Consider the following 6,118-nt stretch of genomic DNA (forward strand, 5'->3'; position numbering starts at 1 on the left):
CAAGACACTGCCCCCTGCTGCCCCACCCACCCTGGCTTGCAAAGAGCGGGGGGTGGGGGCTGGGAGCCAGGACTCCTGGGTTCTCTCTCCAGCTCTGGGAGGGGAGTGGGGTCTAGTGGTTAGAGCAGGGGGGCCTGGGAGCCAGGACTCCTGGGTTCTATGCTGGCTCGGGGGGAGGGGATTCTTTAATTAACACTCATTTGTTGGGGGGGGGGCGGTTTGAAGGAGTGTCTGGTTCATGGCAGGGCCCTTTCACTGGGTGCGGTTCACCACCGGGGCAGAGTTGCTCCATCTTTCCCTGGAACAGTTCTGTGCCGGGGGGTGCGGGGAGACTTTGCACTACCTGTGGGTTACCGGGGGGAGGATTCACCCCCACCCTCACCAGACGGGGGGCTGGTCCTGCTCCATCTCTGGCCGTGCATTGAGTGGGAATCCCCAGGCTGGGAGCACACAGCTCTGTCCCCGTAAGATGATGAGCCCTCCGGGGAGGCCCTGTGTGGAGGGAAGACCCCCCGTCTCGCCAAGCTGGCCCTGGCGCGCCCGCGGGGTTAGCAGCACCGGGACCAGAAACGCTCTGGCATCTGGGCCGAGCCCTCGAAAGGATCCTGGAGCTCTAGGCGTGAAATCGACGCGATCCAGCCAAACGCCACGGGGAAGGAAGGAGGCATCCGGTGCCCGCCTGCAAATGGAGGCCTGGGGAGGGAGCCGGGCAGCAGAACCGGGACCCCTGCGTCCAGGCGAATCACAGCTGGAAGTGAGTCACCGTGGTGCCAGAAAGCTGGGCTGTCGTACCCGGCGCGTGGCTGCAAAACACGGGAGCTCCGTGTCCCGCTCGGCTCGAGGAGCGTGTCCGGTTCGGGGCGCTGGGCCTTGGGAGTCCAGAGAAGAGCAACCAAAACTGACCGAAGGTTTAGCAAACCTGCCTGCCGAGGCAAGGGGGAACCCCCCTGAGCGGGTGTAGGACTGGAGGGCACCACGGTCTTGCCCAGCCCTGCACCGACACTCGCACTTATCTCGGCAAAACTTTTGTCGCTGAGGCGTGAAGAGACAACGCCCCCACCCTGAGTGACGTAAGTTTTGCCGGCATAAGCGCTCAGGGGCACAGTGATTATGGCGATGGGCGAAGTCCCTCCTGGCGGTGTAACGCGGAGAGGACAAAGGGGAAGGGCTCTGGATCTGGATCCGGTCTGCGAATCTCTCGCAGGTTCTCTGCGGGGACTGGTGACCGGTGGGTCTCGGTGCCCACTGACGGCAGGATGAGACACCACGGCCGCGATCTGCAGCGGGGCAGGTTTGGTCGGGAAGTTTTCCTAACAGCGAAAGCTAAGGGAGGGGGAGCTCTGGGGTCCCCGGCCAGGTCGGACACACCCCTGTCAGGGCTGGGCCAGGTTTGCTTGGTCCTGCTTCGGCACAGAGGGAGGCCTGGGGCGGACCCCACCCAGTGACCCCTCGCATCCTTTCCTGCCCCATGAGTCTATGTACCAGGCGTCACCTTAGTGCCTCCCCAATGCTCTGCAGCCTTGCACGGGGCACCCCCACCCTTGCACATGTACATCACCAGAGTCAGGGACTCGGATCCAGCCAGGATGACGACTGTGTGGGGCTTGGTGGGAGCCGTGCCCCCCAGCCTGATCTCAGCACCGCGGGCCTGCTTTACTGGCCAGCCCTGCCGGTGCCCCTCACTCTCGACCCGCAGCCCCTGCTCGCCCAACCCTGCTGCCCCCAGCTCTCCCAGAGCCCCTCACTCCCGACCCGCAGCCCCCTGCCAGCCCGGCCCCACCCCCCACAGCTCTCCCAGTGCCCCTCACTCCCGGACCACGCACAGCCCCCTGCCATGCCCCAGCCCGGCCCACCCCCACAGCTCCTCCCAGTGCCCCTCACTCCCGACCCGCAGCCCCCTGCCAGCCAGGCCCTCTGCCCCCCGCCCCAGCTGTGCCAGTGCCCCTCACTCCCGACCCGCAGCCACCTGTTCGCCCAGCCTGTCCCACGCAAGCCTGCTGGGGTTGCCCTCACCTCCCAACTCGCAGCCCCCTGCTTGCCCAGCCCTGCCCGCCCAGCCCTGCTGGTGCCCCTCCTGCCCGCAGCCTTCTGCTTGCCCCAGCCTGACCCCCCAGCCCTGCTGGTGCCCTCCCTTCCTGGTGTGTGTTTGTTGGGGCAAGGGGGGCTACTGGCCTGGTGGGTATTTTTAGTGCCTGGGGGCTCAGCCCCACCAGGCAGGAAGTGGGGGAGGGGGTGGCGCTGGGCGTATTTTGGGCTCCCATGTGTCTTGTGACCTGGAGCTCAGGTGCATGGGCCACCAGCAGAGCTGGGGACAGGTTGGGGAGCATGGCTGGGCTGGCAGGGGGCGGCTGGGGTTGGTTCCAGTGGTGGGGGGACCAGCTGGGCTGGTGGCGGGGGGGCAGAGCGAGAGCTGGGCTGAGATACAGGGAGCTAGGCTGCGGCCTGTTGGGAGGGGGGGCACCAGCAGCAGGCTGGCAGGGCTGAGGGTTCTGGGAGGGGGCACCGCACAGCTGGGTGCTGTGGGTTGGGATGCGGGGCTGTGGTTGGAGTGGGGCCACTGGCAGGACTTGCGGCGGTTGCAGAACGGTATCTACCAGTGCCCTCCGCAGCGCATGTTGCAAGGCTCTGTAGTGAGACGGGTCTTGGCACTAGGGGGTGGACGGTGGGGGCTGGCCTGGGGGGTGTGGTGGCTCTGATGCATCTGGATAGCCTGGGGCTGGACCAGAGAGATGGGTACATTATGGCCATGGGGCTGCCCTGTCCGGCCCCTGAGCTCCCAGCCGCTCCCCCACTGTGTCCCCCTCCCCCTCAGCCTCAGCTTGCCCCCACCCCTGGTCAGTGCTCTGGCAGTGGGGCTGTGATAAGCTTGGGGGTCTCAGGGGTTGGGGGTGTGGATAGGCGTCAGCAGATGGGGAATGGGGGGGCTGCATAGGGGTGGGGTCCTGGGGGGCCTGTCAGGGGGCAGGGGTGTGGATAGGGGTCAGGGTAGTCAGGGGGTGGGGAGCGAGGGAGGGGTTGGATGGGTTGGGGCTCCTGGGAGGGGGCAATCGGGGCAGCGGTCCCAGGAGGGGCAGTCAGAGGACAAGGAGCAGGGGGAGTTGGATGGGTGGGGGGTTCTGAGAGGGTCAGTCGGGAGTGGGAAGAGGGAGGGGTGGATAGGGGGCAGGGGACAGGCTGTTGCGGGGGCACAGCCCTCCCCATCCAGCCCTCCATACAGTTTCACAACACCAGGTGGCCCTTGGGCCAAAAAATTTGCCTCGGGCTAGAGATCCAGGAAACACACCCCCTTCGTCACAAACACTGGGGGATGGTGGCTCATCTGAAAATAGCGCGCAGCCGGAGCGCAGGAAAGGCGCACAAGGGGGTGAGCTATTTTCAGGTGAGATCAGGGTAGGCATCCCTAAAACTCGCGCAGACAAGCGGCGGGGGGAAGTGGGGGACTCTCCAGGGAGCGCGCTGTCCACCAAATCTTCCCCCGCACTGATCCATAGAGGGACGGGACTCCCCCCACTGGTCCCCCTCAAAGCATCCGGTGGGCTGGTCGTGGGCGCCCCCTGCCACCGCTCCAGCGATGTCCTCGCGCAACTCCGAGTGTTTTTGGGGGGGTGGCGGTCGGCGGGGGCTGTGTCTAACATGGTGGGTGAGCAGACCCAGAAAGCCCAGCTCGCCAAAAGTGACCCAGCAGCTTCCCCCTAGCGCCCCCCGACCCCGTAGCGTCCGGAATTCCCCCCGCCCCAACACTCAGGACCTGCCCCCCGAAATCAGCTCCCCCCCCCTCCTGCGAGACTCCCTGCAGAGCTGCCCCATAGGTCCCTCCCTAGTTCTCCGGGCAGGGGACCCCCATGGACCCCCGCGTCTCCTCTGTCCCAGGGTTTATAGCTTATATGAGGAGACCTGCGTCTGCCCCCTGCGCTCCCCCCCTGTCATCAGCCCCCCTCTGCCGCTGGGACTCGCCCTGCCCCCTCTTCCGAGGGAGGGGGGCGGAGAGGAACCCACGCTCCTCCCCAGAGCTGGCTGCTTGCGCGCTGGGGAAAGCCCAGGCGCTGGAGGGGGGAGGAGAAAGGGAGGACACCCACCCTCGAAGTGGGGGGGTTATTCTGTGTATTCCCCCCCCCAATGCAGATCTCCGGAGCGAGCCCTCCCCCACCACGAGGCGCAGCGGCAATCCATGTGTGTGTGTTGGGGTGTGTGTGTGTGGGGGGGTTCGCAGTTCCGCCCGCCCCCGGTTGAGGGCTTCGGTTGTGTGCCCCGCTCCCCCTTCCCCGGCAAATCCTCGGCTTCCGGGCAGACCCACTGACTGCAGCCTGCCCCCCGCCACGCATTTCTTCTCTGGGCGCTGCGGTGAGGGGCGCCGCTTTCAGTCCCCAGCTCCACTCGGGGAGGGGGAGAGAGAGAGAGAGAGTGTGTGTGTGTGTGTGTGTGTGTGTGTCCCCCCCTCTGCTGGCTGCATTGGGCATAGCAGCAGGGGGGTCTGGGAGCCAGGACGCCTGGGTTCTAGCCCCAGCTCTGGGAAGGGAGTGCAGTACAGTGCCCCCTAGCGTCGCAGAGGGGCACTGGGGGCCAGCGCCCCCTAGGGAAGCCCTGCCCCACTTCCTTGCAGTGTCCCCTGGCGCCCCACCGGGTGAAGCGGGGGCTTATGACACTGCGCCGCTGTTCACTCACTGCACGCGGGATCCTGGTGGTGGCTGCAGAGGAGCGTTTTGCCCACCAGGTGTCGCTGCTTCCTCAGCCATGGGGCGGCTGCCGTGGGCGCAGACCCTAACCCAGGGGCCTGGCCCCTTGGGGGGCTGGGGGTCACGGTGTGATCGCGTCCCGGGGCCAGGGTGCCCTCGGCTGGGCTGGCACCGAACTCGACCCACCGGCAGGGGGTCGAAGGGCGCCAGGAATGGGGGTCTCTGAGCTCAGAGCAGGGGTGGAGTGGGGGCAAAGGGTAAATAGGTGCAGGGGACAGGGTGGGAGGCAGAGGGTTATGGGGCCTGGGAGTAATGGAGGAGGGGCCAGAGGCAGCAGGGCGGGGGGAAGGGGCAGAGAGTAAGAGAGTCCTCCCCCCGCACACCTCCCCAGTCCTGTGCCAGTGCACACGCTCACAGCACACCCACAAACACCCACCCACCAGCTCCCCTTGGCCCACCCAGAGCAGTGTGCAGAGGACAGAGCATGTGTGTATACACACACTGAAGGCCGCACACCCTGAGCAGCCATACACTATCTCAGCGGCTCTCAAACTGTGGGTCATGACCCCGTTTTCATGGGGTCAGCGGGGCCACCATTAGATGTGCTGGGGCCCAGGGCTGGGGCGTGTGCTGCTCCCTGACCTGGTGCCGAGGGGCTCGGGCTTTGCCCCCCTCTCCCTCCCCCCATACGAGGACATGCAGTAACATTGTGGTCAGAAGGGAGTCGTGGTGCAATGAAGTTTGCGACCCCCCTGCTAACACACGTGCATGAATGGATACACAACACAGCCCTAGACACCACTCCACACACACAGCCAGAGCACAGCTGCACAGCAGGGAGTGTGCACAGCCCCTTCTACCAAGTGGGAAGCAGCCCCCTCCCCTCCCGCCAGAGGCACCCCCTTACCCATCCACACAATTGTGACGTGCGTGGATTGGGTCAGCCCTGTTCTTACTAGACAGAGTTTGGCCAGGACTTTGTCCTTGGCTTTTGAGAGAAGTGCTGGAGGATTCTGGGTAACAGGGAATGGGGCGCTGGGGCAGGCTGGGGACCCAGGGGATTCTGGGTAACAGGGAATGGGGCGCTGGGGCAGGCTGGGGACCCTGGGGATTCTGGGTAACAGGGAATGGGGCGCTGGGGCAGGCTGGGGACCCAGGGGATTCTGGGTAACAGGGAATGGGGCGCTGGGGCAGGCTGGGAACCCTGGGGATTCTGGGTAACAGGGAACGGGGCGCTGGGGCAGGCTGGGAACCCTGGGGATTCTGGGTAACAGGGAACAGGGCGCTGGGGCAAGCTGGGGACCCTGGGGGATTCTGGGTAAAAAGGAACGGGGCGCTAGGGCAGGCTGGGGACCCAGGGGATTCTGGGTAACAGGGAACGGGGCGCTGGCACAGGCTGGGGCCCTGGGGGATTCTGGGTCACAGGGAACGGGGCACTGGGGCAG

Source organism: Chelonoidis abingdonii, chromosome 11, assembly GCF_003597395.2.
Source record: "Chelonoidis abingdonii isolate Lonesome George chromosome 11, CheloAbing_2.0, whole genome shotgun sequence".
Taxonomy (NCBI): Eukaryota; Metazoa; Chordata; order Testudines; family Testudinidae; genus Chelonoidis; species Chelonoidis abingdonii.